Genomic DNA, 13,554 nt, shown 5'->3' on the forward strand with positions numbered 1-13,554 from the left:
AGGCTCTGCACTGACAGCAGGGAGCCTGATGCAGGACTCAAGCTCATGATCTGTGAGATCATGATCTGAGCCAAAGTTGGATGCTCAATCCACTTAGCCACCCAGGTGCCCCCTGATTTTATTTATGTGAGTCCTCTTCTTTTTCTTGATGAGTCTGACTAAAGGTTTATCAATTTTGTTGATCTTTTCAAGAACCAGCTCCTGATTCCGTCTATTCTATTGTTTGTTTAGTTTCTATTTCTTTGATTTCTGCTCTAATCTTTATGATTTCCTTCCTTCTACTGGCTTGGAGTTTGTTCTTTTTCTAGCTCCTTTAGGTATAAGGTTGGGCTATTTGAGATTTTTTTTTGCTTCTTGAGGTAGGCCTGTATTGCTATAAACTTCCCTCTTATGACAACTTTGGCTGTATCCCAAAGATTTCAGACCAGCGTGTTTTCATTTTCATTTGTCTCCATGTATATTTTTAATTTCCTCTTTGATTTCTTGGTTGACCCATTCATGGTTTAGTTGCGTGTTATTTAATCTCCATGTATTTGTGCTTGCTCTTTCTACATTTTTCCTCGTGGTCCATTTCTGGTTTCCTAGTGTTGTGGTCGGGAAGGATGCATGGTATGACTTCAATCTTTTTGACTTAGTTGAGATTTGTTTTGTTGACTAATATGTGATCTATTCTGGAGAATATTCTGTGTGCGCTTGAAAAGAATGTGTATTCTGCTGTTTTAGGATGAGATGTTCTGAATATACCTGTTAGATCCGTTTGGTCCCATGTGTCATTCAAAGGCATTGTTTCTTTGTTGATTTTTCTAAGTGGATGATCTATCCATCGATGTAAGTGGGTTGTTAAAGTCCTCCACTATTATTGTATTGCTATTGATTACTTTCCTTATGTTCATTATAAACTGCTTTATGTATGTGATTGCTGCCACGTTGGGTGCATAACTTTTTATAATTGTTATATCTTCTTGTTGGATTATTACCTTTATGATTATATAGTGTCCTTCTTTGTCTCTTGCTACAGTCTTTGTTTTAAAACCTATTTTGTCTGAAATAAATATTGCCACCCTGGCTTTCTTTTCACCCCATTTGCATGATAAATGCTTTTCCTTCACTTGCAATCTGCACATGAGTCTTTTGTAGGCAGCATATAAATGGGTCTTGCTTTTTTTTTTTTTAAGATGTTATTTTTAAGTAATCTCTGTACCCAACGTGGGGCTCAAACTCACAACCCTGAGATCAAGAGTCACATGCTCCACTGACTAAGCCAGCCGGGCACCCCATGGGTCTTGCTTTTTTTATCCATTCTGTCACCCTATGTCTTTTTATTGGAGTGGTTAGTCCATTTACATTCAAAGGAATTACTGACATTTATGTATTTATTGCCATTTTGTTACTTGTTTTATGTTTTTTTAAAAATTTTGTCTATTCTCCCTTGCTTTCTTCTCTCACAGTTTGTTGGCTCTCTTTAGTGAAGAAAAGAGAAATTTGGATTCATTTCTCTTTATTTTTTGTATATCTATTACTGGCTTTGGATGTGTGGTTACCATTAGTTTGTATATAACGTCATCTGCAGTCTATATGAAGTTGATGGTCACTTGAGTTTGAACCCATTCTTTACTCTTCACCCCTCCACACACATTTTAGGTATGTGGTGTCATACTTTGCACCATCAGTGCAGAGCCTGATGTGGGGCTCGAACTCATGGAACCGTGAGATCATGACCTGAGCCAAAACAAAGCGTCAGATGCTTAACCAACGGAGCCACCTAGGCACCACTACTTTTCATCTTTTTGTTTTGTGAATCCCTTGATTGATTTTTATAGATATACTTATTTTTACTGCTTTTGTGTTTCCTACTTTTCTTAGTCCTAATTTTGGTCTTTCCTTACCACTCAAAGAGTCCCCCTTACCATTTCTTATAGGGCAGCTTTCGTGGTCATGAATTCCTTTAACTTTTGTTTGTCTGGGAAACTCTCTATTTCTCCTTCTATTTTGAATGATAGCCATGCTGGCTAGAATATTCTTGGTTGCAGGGGTTTTTTCTTCTAGTACTTGAATATATCATGCCACTCCCTTCTGACGTGTAAAGTTTTTGCTAAAAACTCAGCTAATGGCCTTATGGAGTTTCCCTTGTATGTAACTGTCTTCTCTTAACTGCTTTTAAAATTATCTCTTTATCATTACTTTTTGTGGGGTGCCTGGCTGGTTTAGTCAGTAGAGCATGTGACTCTTGATCTTGGGGTTGCAACTTTGAGCACCACGTTGGGCACAGAGATTACTTAAAAAAAAAACTTTTTAAAAAGGCAAGAGGAATGTAACACTACATTTTGCAATGTTATTACTATATGTCTGGGTGTGGACCTCCTTGGATTGATTTTGTTGGGGGCTCTCTGTGCCTCCTGGATCTGGATTTCTGTTTCCCTCCCCAGATTCAGGAAGTTGTCAGCTGTTATTTCTTTTTTCAACTTTTTTTTTTTGGGGGGGGGACAGAGAGAGACAGAGCATGAATGGGGGAGGGGCAGAGAGAGAGGGAGACACAGAATCGGAAACAGGCTCCAGGCTCCGAGCCATCAGCCCAGAGCCCGACGCGGGGCTCGAACTCACGGACCGCGAGATCGTGACCTGGCTGAAGTCGGACACTTCACCGACTGCGCCACCCAGGCGCCCCTGTTATTTCTTCAAATACATTTTCTGCCCCTTTTTCTCTCTCTTCTCCTTCTGAGATCCCTATAACGTGAATGTTTTTATGCTTAATAATGTCACTGAGTTCCCTAAGTTATTTTTTCTCTCTCCTGTTCAGCTTGATTGCTTTCCATTACTCTGTCCTCCAGGTTGCTGATGCCTTCTTCTACTTCCTCTAGTATAGATTTATTCCATCTAGTTTATTTTTAATTTCAATGATTGAGTTCTTCACCTCTGATTGGTTCTTTTTTATGTTTTCTGTCTCTTTGCTGAGGGTCTCACTGAGGCCCTCCGCTCGTTTCTCAAGTCCGGTGAATATTTTTACGATCATTACTCTAAATTCTCTCTCAGGCATATTACTTACCTCAATTTCATTTAGGTCTCCTTCTGTGATTTCGTCCCATTCTTTCATTTGGGACATATTCCTCTGTCTCCTCATTATGTCTAACTCTCTGTGTCTGTTTCTATGTGTTAGGAGAGTCAGCTACATGTCCTGCTTTTGAAAGTGGTGCTTGTGAAGAAGAGGTCTGATAGTGCCCCACAGTGCAGTGTCCGCTGTTCATCGTAACCTGGCACTTGGGTGTCTCCTACGTGTCGTGTGTGCCCTGCTATTGTGGCTGAGCTCCTTTTGCCTTCAGTCATCTGCAGTGGCTCCCTTTGCCTGTTGCGGGCAGGGTTTGGTCCTAGTGTTGTTAGTGAGTCATTCAGGAGCCACCTCGGTCTTAAACTGAGTCAGACCAGGCATTTGCCAGAGGTGCAGTAGCACGAAACTACAGAAGAATGTGGAGGTGGGATGTAAGGTGCCAGCAATGTCCCTGTTGGTGGGAGAGAATCTGAAGCTGCCAGGCACTGAGGGAGGCCAGGCTGGAGAGGGCGGATCCACAGAGGTGCTCAGGGACAGGGTAGCAGTGTTGGTAAGGTTTTTCTGGGTCAGCTGTGGGAGGGGCCTGAATTGAAGGCCTGGCTGGAGGGGGTGTGTCCACAGGAGAATGTGGGGGTGGGGCATACTTTTAGCAAGTAAGGGTAGGGAGTGTTGGTGCTACATTGGTTCCCACAAGTTCCCAGTGTCTAGGCTGTGGGATGGGGAAGAGAAACGTTGCCTACCAGCTCTTTTGTTCCTGGAGAAGTCTCCTAAAGATCCATGCCCCTCCAGAACATGCTTGGAGATTAGCGGACACATCTCCCTCCTGTATACCCCAGGAGCTTTTCAAACTGCTGCTTCTATGCTTTATCTCAGGGGGTTGTTTCTTGTACTCTCTTTAAGGGTGAGGACTCAGTTTCCTTTTGCCCTCTCCGCTCACCCAGAATCAAGCCACTGATTTTTGAAGCTCTAGGTTTTAAGCCTCGCTGATTGTAAGAACTGTTGAAATTCAGGCCCTCTGGTTTTCAAAGTCAAATGCTAGGGGATTGGTCTTCCCCATGTGGACTCCCTGATGTGAGAGTCTGTTTCTCTCCCCTCTCTGTGCCAGCAGCTCCCTGCCTCCCATGGACAGCGCAGGTCCATTCATTCCCACCACATTTCCACCTTTCCTACTCTCTTCAATGTGGCCATGTCTCTACATTTAGCTGTGGAGAGTCTGTGATACCAGTCTAAGGGTCATTTTGTGCATTACTTACACTGATGTGGCTGTTACCCAGTTGTATCCGAGGGACAAGAAGAGCTCACGGTCCTCCTACTCTGCCATCCTCCCTGGAAATCTCGTTATTATCTTGAAGTGCTAACTGAAATGCTAACTGAAATGCTAACTGAAATGCTAACAGAAATAATCAAATTTCCGTGTCAAGTTCATTGCAATGAACTCTCATCAGATCTTTAACCAGGGGGACTTGAAGTCTTTCATCATTGATAGGCAGATATGTTTTTACTCTGATGCTTTTACAAAAGTGTTCCTGCAGAAAGCTTCCTCTCCAAGCAGATTCTTGAAAAAGACTCCAGAATAAGGTTTATGATAATTTTGAGATCATAAAACTAAGTAAACATTTCCAAAACTAATGGAAAAACTGGATTCAAGCAAAACAAGAATTAATTACAGGGGACTGAATAAACTGAAGAGGGTGATTGTAATTTTCACGACTTTTTGTTTGAACACTGATGATTTTTTTTAATATTTTCTTTTCCCTTTTTTTATTTTTATTTTTTTAATATAAAATTTATTGTCAAATTGGTTTCCACACAACACCCAGTGCTCATCCCAACAGGTGCCCTCCTCCGTGCCCCCCACCCACCCTCCCCTCCCTCCCACCCCCCATCAACCCTCAGTTTATTCTCAGTTTTCTCTTAAAAACTCCCTCTCTAACTTTTTTTCCCCCTTCCCCTCCCCCATGGTCTTCTGGTAAGTTTCTCAGGATCCACACAAGAGTGAAAACACATGGTATCTGTCTCTCTCTGTATGACTTATTTCACTTATTTCTTATTTCTTGTTTCACAGGAAAACACTCTCCAGTTCCATCCACGTTGCTACAAAAGGCCAGATTTCACTCTTTCTCATTGCCACATAGTATTCTATTGTATATATAAACCACAACTTCTTTATCCATTCGTCAGCTGGTGGACATTTAGGCTCTTTCCATAATTTGGCTATTGTTAAAAGTGCTGCTATAAACATTGGGGTACAAGTGCCCCTACACATCAGCAATCCTGTATCGCTTGGGTAAATTCCTAGCAGTGCTATTGCTGGGCCATAGGGTAGACCGATTTTTAATTTTTTGAGGAACCTCCACACCATTTTCCAGAGAGGCTGCACCGGTTTGCATTCCCACCGACAGTGCAAGAGGGTTCCCGTTTCTCCACATCCTCGCCAGCCTCTAGAGTCTCGTGATTTGTTCATTTTAGCCACTCTGACCGGCGTGAGGTGGTATCTCAGTGTGGTTTTGGTTTGTATTTCCCTGTGCTTTTTCCAGATTGAAAGAAACCTTTTCTCTTAAGCTAACGGACGTGCAGCAATTTGGTAAACTATACCTTTATAAGCAGAACTAAGGCATTTACCTTTTTTTCCCTACCTGATGCCTCCAGAATTCAGAAACTGTCTGTAAGTTTTCTTATATCTTCATGGCAGTATATTTATTTGCATAAGTTCAGTAAGCATCTGTTTTCCTCATAATAGGATACAATTGAAAATATTGGTTATAACACCAAGGCTTTTGACTAGAATGTTACACTTGAGAGAAACCTGTGTAGACTCAAGTATGACCAGACATCTTTAAGGAGTTAAAGTTGGCTTTGTGCAACGAATGAAGTTCCTGGGGAAAACAGTCTGACGCTTTGCTTACAAGGTTCCTAGCAGCCTTACCAGATAGGCAAAGAGGGTTGTTTCCTGGCAGGTGCTAGAATCTCAGGGTATTTTGAAGGACCTCAGGAAGAGAGAAAGTAACCCAAATCTATAGGTATTGCAGGCAAATCTGGTGGCAAGTATTTGGCTTGGCTTCTTAGCCCAAGAGGCTATTAAAAGTTCAGTCTGGGGGCGCCTGGGTGGCTCAGTCGGTTAAGCGTCCGACTTCGGCTCAGGTCACGATCTCGCGGTCCGTGAGTTCGAGCCCCGCGTCGGGCTCTGGGCTGATGGCTCAGAGCCTGGAGCCTGCTTCCGATTCTGTGTCTCCCTCTCTCTCTGTCCCTCCCCCGTTCATGCTCTGTCTCTCTCTGTCTCAAAAATAAAATAAAAACATTAAAAAAAAAAAAAGTTCAGTCTGGAGGAGGGCCTGGGTAGCTCAGTCGGTTAAGCATCCAACTCTTGCTTTTGGCTCAGGTCATGATCTCACAGTTTGTGAGTTCGAGCTCACATCGGGCTCCGCTTTCGACTCTGCATTAGGCCCTGCTCTGACAGAGCAGAGCCTGCTTGGGATTCTCCCTGTCTTCCTCTCTCTCTGTTCCTCCACCACTCATTCTCTCTCTTTCTCTCTGTCTCTCCCAAAATAAATAAATAAACCTTTTAAAAAATGTCCAATCTGGAGATTCCTTATGAAAAGTAACAGCACAGCAAATTTAAAAGAGCCTGTAAGATCAACCGCTATTCTCTAACACTTATGTAAATGATCGGCCCTTGTTCGTTGAAACTAAACTTATTTTGAACACAGATTAGTCTTGTTTTAGCTAAGTTTGAAAACAAGGGTGACTTTAGAGAGAAAAATTATGTTTCAGTAACACACTTGTGATTCTAGTTCTGTTCACTTGTCTTTGAGGTTTTGTTTTCCGCCTGCAAACAAGCCTAGATCCTGAATTTTTCCAGTTTCCTCCAATGTCTGGGTACAATGCTGAAAACTAACATTTTTAATTTTCTCCCATCCTTTTGACTTGGAATTATGGAAAACCAAAACTGCCCCCCCCCCTTTTTTTATGAAGCCCTGCACACTGAGTACGAATGGCTTGATGGGAAATCAAGCCACATATAGACAGTCTTTGGGTCAAAGCTGCCCTCTGGGTGACGCAAAAGGATTACTGGAGGGGCGCCTGGGTGGCGCAGTCGGTTAAGCGTCCAACTTCAGCCAGGTCACGATCTCGCGGTCCGTGGGTTCGAGCCCCGCGTCGGGCCCTGGGCTGATGTCTCAGAGCCTGGAGCCTGTTTCCGATTCTGTGTCTCCCTCTCTCTCTGTCCCTCCCCCGTTCATGCTCTGTCTCTCTCTGTCCCAAAAATAAGTAAATATTAAAAAAAAAAAAATTAAAAAAATTAAAAAAAAAAAAGGATTACTGGACACACTTAAATTACAAACCAGGGGCGCTTGGCTGGTTCAGTCAGTAGAGCATACGATTCTTTATCTCGGGTTTGTGAGTTTGAGCCCCACACTGGGCATAGAGTTTACTTAAATAAATAAATTACAAACCAGGAAAATCTGTGAGAATTGCAGCTGCCTGTTTTCACACTGAAGATGCTTCAAGCCTGACATCTATGTAGTTGGTTGTGGATGGACCAAGCTTCACAGGCCTAGAAGGCCCTTGCTACCCAAGCCTAGCGGACCAGGTGTGCACAGGCCGGGCAGGTCAGGTGAGGCAGGAACCCGGAACAGGTCAAGCGTCCAGAGAAGGTGGATCGAGGAAGCAAGCTCTTGGAGGTTTATACCAGCTGCCTAATTCCAAGCCTTAACCTATACACATATTCCCCCAAATGTAAAGCTACAGGAATCTGTACCGCCTTGTCCGGGAGAAGCTGGGAAGACTGACAGGGGTGTCCCCCAATAACAGACACGTGGGAGCCTGGAAAAGTTCTGGACCTCATCAGACAGCCACTCGAAATGAGGACTGACTGTTGCCAATTCAGAGCTGCCTCCGCAGAAAGATGTTTACAGGGAAGGCTCTATGTCCCCTGTTCAGAGTTTGAGGTTCAGCCAGAGTATTCCCTACAGCCCAGGCCACCTGCATGTGGCAAACTGTGCACGTGCAGACCACACAGGTCAGGGTAGCCAGGGACCTGGAACAGGGCAGTGTCCAGCCAGGCCAGCTCACAGGAGGGAGCTATTGGGGGTATTGTGGCACCTGCTTAATTCCAAGCCCTAAACGACACAAATGCACATGTTATCCCTGAAGGCAGAGCTGGAGGGATCTGGACTGCCTTGCCAAAGCTGGTTCACGCAGGGTGGCTGGGGGGTCTACACCCTCTGTAAGAGACACCGAGGAGCCCCTTTTACTGCAGAAGTCTGAGACCCCAGCAAACAGTAAGTACTCATGGGAACTAACTGTGACTCACTTCGGTGGCTGCTTCAAAGTGACTTTTCATGGGTGGGCTCCCTCTACCCTTGAGGCAATGCGTGTGGTTGGAGACGGGCCCAAGCTCCACAGGTCCGGAGGTCCCCAGCTGCCCACCGTCTGCTGATGGTGTGTGTATTGTGCATGTGTGGGCCACACGGGTCAGGATAGCTGGGCACCTGAAACACAGCAATGTTGGGTGAGGCCGAGCCACAGAAGCAGAATTTTGGAGGTGCCTGGTATCCGGGACGTGCTGTCCCTTCCGTCTGCTTTGTTTGAGGAGGCAAATAGTGCTCAGACAAATCCTGTCTTTTCCAACCGTGTACTTAACTCTGGTTCACTGTGCGAATGTCATAGGCCGATAGAGTACAGGGTGATGTTTAGTTTACCCATAAAGAAATAATATACGCCAAAGCAACGTGAGATTAATCACACTGTTGTTCCGGGCCAGGGGAGGTGAAGGGGATCAAGTCTAGATTTTGTTGTCGTGTGTCCCCTTATAGGACCTGGTACTCAGGGGAGATGGCTTAGCCAAGCGAGAGCTGGTGTCGGAGTTGAACTCCTGCATGGCCAGAGCACGTGGCTAGGGAACACGGGTGCCGGTGACGATGGCCAAGAGGATGTTGTTCAGGAGGTCGCCGCATGGCATTCACCACTGGCAGTAAAAGAGTCACCTTTACTGCAGCAAGAACTGATTGCCTCATGGCCTTGGGACAGCTATTTTCAATCAGCAAAGTGTAGCCTTGCCCGGTGTTCACAGTACACGTGCCCTTGTCTCAGTGGCTTCTTCCTACGTCTTGGCTGATGAGCCCCCAGGGGGGCCCCTCAGCATTGGAGCCACTGAGTTCTTACGGCTAAGAACCGATGAGACCCTGACATCCTCACACCACTTCTCTTCACTCTTGCATCAAAACGTTACTTCTAAAAACTGTTTATGTCTCTGTCATAAACAAGTGGATCCAAAATCGCATCAGGCCAACACATGACAGTCCGCCCTGCGATTTCAAATCACTCACACACCGGCTAACACTAAAGCGTAGGGCCCTGCACAAATCCAAGTTCGCAAAAATATCAATCCCCCCTGTGATTCTCCATCACTTACCACCTCGATCACACACACCTGGTCATATTTCGTATTTCTCCTTTACACATCCTTTTACACCATACTTTAGTCACCAGCGTAAGGAAACATTTTCCTGATGTCATCAATATAAACATGACAAAGGACTCTTCAACATGGTACCATGTCTAATCACCAACTGACCGGAAGTTAACCCTCTTAAACCACTCCGTTCGACCTCCTTAACAATTATGTTTCCATAGGAAGATAATTTTTATAAAGCTCCGGGAGGTACAAGCCTGAGCACTGCTATCAAACACGTGTTCGACAGCCACAGCATCAGAATTCGAGGCTGTTGTCATTCATGCACTTTTGTGTTTTCAACATCTGCAAAGTCCTTTTGACTTTATTAGTATTATCTTCCAAATGTTTACGTTTTCTAATGTATGATTTCCGTGTGTTAGATTTATTTTAGGAGGTTCAATGTGAAATATTTCTCTGATTTTTTTTTTTATTTTTTTTTCAACGTTTATTTATTTTTGGGACAGAGAGAGACAGAGCGTGAACGGGGGAGGGGCAGAGAGAGAGGGAGACACAGAATCAGAAACAGGCTCCAGGCTCCGAGCCATCAGCCCAGAGCCCGACACGGGGCTCGAACTCACGGACCGCGAGATCGTGACCTGGCTGAAGTCGGACGCTTAACCGACTGCGCCACCCAGGCGCCCCTCTCTGATTATTTTTATGCTCCCTTTATCTTCTATTGACCTTGAATAATATCTTTTTTCCTCTGTTGTCACATCTGTTACCTGTTTTATTTTTACACATGCCATCGTGTCGCGTTTCTTATTTTTTCCCCTGACTCTAGAAGGTTATGATGAGGGGCTTGGCTTACTGTGTATTATCCTGGTCCAATTTCTCATGTTCTATGTCTCACCGAGGAGCCACCAAGGCCAAAGTCACAGATACTTGTACTAGAGGTTTTGGTTCTGTTCCAGCAACATACCCTTAGCAACATGTCTTCCTTCTGTCATAAGTATTGCCCCAATATTATGGCTACTCTGGGAGTATTCCACATATCAACTGTTCTTAAGGGCAACAACTGACAATCTATAGTTAGAAAAACATGTTTTAGGGGCTCCTGGGTGGCTCAGTTGGTTAAGCTGGTTAAGCTGATTTCAGCTCAGCTCATGATCTCGTGGTTTGTGGAACTGAGCCCCCGACAGCACAGAGCTTGCTTGAGAGTCTCTCTCTCGCTCTCTCTCTGTCCCTACCCCACTCACATGCACGTTCTCTGTCTCAAAAAACTAAACTTAAAAAAAATAATAAAGATTTTTATGTCATTTTATAGTACTTCCTAGTGTTTTCTCCAACTGCATTATGTCGACTTTCCATTCTTTTTTGTTTTCTTCCATGTTAAACTCGTTTATGTTGTTTTAATGTATTTACTAATTTTATTTATGTGTGTACCCGACCATGACAACACTACCACAGCATGTGTGTTAAAGTGAGATTGTTTGATTTCAGATATTTTAAAATGGAACATGACTCAATGGACTTGAACTCGAGAAAAAGTGGCTGCCATTATTCCTCCCCTGAATCCCCCCACCAGTTCAACAAGGACCTGTAAGGGTTTCCTTCATTTTAACGACTCTATTTTTGGCATAGGTTGTAAACTGGGCAGAAATGAGATGGATAAAACTGAGCACAGTTCGGGGATCTCTATCTGGCTTGAAAGTCCTTTGTGTTAAATTTCAAGGTTACTATTGTAGGTTTCACTATGATCAAGAGTGGTTTTATTAACATAGGATCCCATATTCCTGGGACAGACATCTGTGGTGTGAGATTGAAGCCTGATGTACACCATCAAAGATAATGCTATGTGAAAAGTAGTATTTATGTATTTAATAAACTTTAAAAAAAAATTTTAAAAAGGGTGGGACGCCCGGGTGGCTCAGTGGGTTAAGAGTCCGACGTTGGCTCAGATCATGATCTCATGGTTCGTGATTTCGAGCCCTACGTCAGGCTCTGTGCTGATAGCTCGGAGCCCGGAGCCTGCTTCGGATTCTGTGTCCTCCTCTCTCTCTGTCCCTCCCCCCTCATGCTCTCTCTCTCTCTCAAAAAATAAATAAAATAAATAAATAGATAAATAAACAAACACTAAAATTTTTTGTAAAAAGACAATGATATGTGTTTAAAAAAAAAAAAAAAGATAGGGGCACCTGGGTGGCTCAGTCGGTTAAGCGGCTGACTTCGGCTCAGGTCATGATCTTGCAGTTTGCGAGTTCGAGCCCCGTGTCAGGCTCTGTGCTGATAGCTTGGAGCCTGGAGCCTGTTTTAGATTCTCTGTCTCCCTCTCTCTCTGTTCCTCCCCAGCTCACACTCTGTCTCTCTCTCAAAAATAAAGATTAAAAAAAAATTAAAAAAAAAAGACAACAATATGTGTCATATGCTCAGCTTTCTGTGTCCTATATACACCTTCCAAGGTGTCCCTGTTCTTTTAAAGTCTGGACATGCTGCCCATGGGGCCTAGTTTTCATTTTCTAATAAGTGAAAATGGATTAAACAGGGCAAGTTGGGAGTGTAGTAAATGATCAGTTTTTCACCTACTTATGTTTAAAGATATCATTGCCCTTTCCATATATTCAGTAGCTGCTTTTTTACAACTAAACGCTGGCCCACAAAATGAATCAGCAATTAGATTGGGGATATAGTGACGGAGTCTCTGCCATGTGTCGAGTACTGTACTCAGTTCAGTAAGATAAGGGAAAAGTGTAAAAGTCGGTTCCTGGCTGTCTTACACGCTGGGTTATAATAACCAAGAGCCAGCCAGTAGTCTGGGCCAATCTTCCTCGTCCAAGTCCATGTCTGACAGAGGGTGCGGTATGGGATCTTCATCGCTTCCCGTGGAGCTTGAAGGGGAGGTTCCCACGGCTGCACCTGCTTCAGTTAGTTTCTCCCCTGAATGGAAGGCTTCCCAGCGAGCAGAAGGTGCAGATGGCAAAGGGTGGCGTGGACAGGTTGGGCTCGGTGAGGCCGGAAGTGGTGGGGACTCTGGTGAGCCCTCCGTTGCAATTAGCTGACCAGGATGATGATCTGTGGAGGGAGTAGAGGGTTTCACGGACGGTAGAGTTGTATCTGGATAGAAGATGGCGTTCCAATTCGGAATGGCGGGGCGAACAGAAGAGCATCCCTGGCCACAGCGAGCCTGGTATCCAGTGGTGCCCAACAGGCAAGATAGTATGGCCAGCAGGCAGCGTGCTGCCCTGCCCCACTTGGGAACATGGGCAGGGCTACCACTTTATAATGGAGTCATGCTTGCAACAGAAAAATAGTGTCCTACAAAACTTCAAGTCTTTCTTGTTGTTCTTGCCACTCAAGGAAATCTTGGGTTAGTATGGCCATTGGTGCCAACCCTGGCCCAAGCATAATTGTCCTGCATCATGTCTAAACGTTAGGCATCTAGAGTTGGTACAGTAAAAGATGGTGTTGTTTATGCCCGAAATTCATATCGAAGCGGCATATCACTTTCTTTACTTTGGTGCAATGTGCCGTTTCTCCAGTCACCCTGTAGGATTTACTAGTGGCACGTGCTGTAGTTTCCCCAAAACTATACGTACATCGTTGTTTTCTAATTAATACTTTTCCTGTTCATTTAGATGTTGGGGTGTGGGTAGTGCTAGTTCTTATCTCTGTGGGTGCCTGCAGTATTAAGTCAATGGAAGTTTTTCATCCTTCCTGTTTCTGTGGTTCAGAGATCTTGCCACCTCCAAGATTGTCTTCGTTCCAGCTTTTATGCCTAGGTTGTTAGTGAGCGACCTAAGCTTTTGCTTGAGCCAGTCAGCATAGCTTTCAGTTGATCTGAGGTTTGTTCTAGGATAAGTGGAAGTTCCATGTTGTGTCTTAGCCCGTTCTTACATTAACTTTCCTCTGAAGTGGGTGCCCCGATAGGATTTTATGATGGTTTGGATGCCATAGCAAGCAATCCAGACTTCTAATTCTCTGATGGTGAATATTTTTTTTTTTTTACCATCTTTCCTACAAGGAAAGGGGAATGCCCTTCCTAATCATGTGTCTACAATGGTACAGGCATGTAATGTATTCTCTGATACAGGCAATGGCCATATACTATCCATTTGTACAA

This window comes from Herpailurus yagouaroundi, unplaced genomic scaffold, assembly GCF_014898765.1.
Source record: "Herpailurus yagouaroundi ecotype Mexico unplaced genomic scaffold, PumYag 159, whole genome shotgun sequence".
Lineage (NCBI taxonomy): Eukaryota > Metazoa > Chordata > Mammalia > Carnivora > Felidae > Herpailurus > Herpailurus yagouaroundi.